The following is an 837-nucleotide window of genomic DNA, read 5'->3' on the forward strand; positions in this document are numbered from 1 at the left end:
GCAGGGTATGAGCCACTGTGGGTTGGGGGGTGGGGACAGATCTTGGTCTGGAATGAGGAACCATCTAAAAATGAGCACTCTCCAACTATGGCCCTGGGCCGCTGGAATCCTGCATGGATAAAGACTGGGGAACCGGATGCACACCTTTTCCACCACACGTGCACGCAAATGCTGCTTCCTGGAGTTGAGAAGAGCACAGTCCTTAGGGCTGAATACCCTGGCCTGGGACGAAGGAAGCTGGAAGCTGAAAGAGGACGTCAACTGCCCTCACTTTGACCTTGACCTTTCTAACTGATCCAGTTCTTCTTTCCGGCTTATTTCTTAACTCTGGTAAAAGACCCTGCAGGCAAAGCATCCCCTGATGGGAACCGCAACTACCCCCTGGAGCAGTAAGGGGTACCCTGAGCCAGCAAGACCCCACCTGCTACAATGATGACCTGACCACAATGATGACCTGATGGGCATTGTCCACCTGCACGTACCCACCCACCCACCCTGCCCCACATTTTCCTCATATAAACCTGGAAGCATTTTTGATGCTTCAGAGACAGTCCTTGAGATGGCCTCACTGAGATGAATTCCTTTCTTGTTTTACCACCACGACTCTCTCTGCCTTTGGATTTTGCCAAGGGTGAATGGCTGGCCTAACCTGGTTTGTTTGGGACCCCTGGAGCCAGGTGCTCTTGCATCCGTGCACCCTGGCTATGATGTGAACAAATGCAAAATGAATGTAGATAAAATTAAATGTCCTTATAACTCCTGCAACAGGTTGACAAATACTTGAGACGGGCAGAGCATGACCTTCCTCCAGGAACTCCCACCTGTCTTCATCTTTTT

This window comes from Canis lupus, chromosome 8 (genome assembly GCF_003254725.2).
Source record: "Canis lupus dingo isolate Sandy chromosome 8, ASM325472v2, whole genome shotgun sequence".
Lineage (NCBI taxonomy): Eukaryota > Metazoa > Chordata > Mammalia > Carnivora > Canidae > Canis > Canis lupus.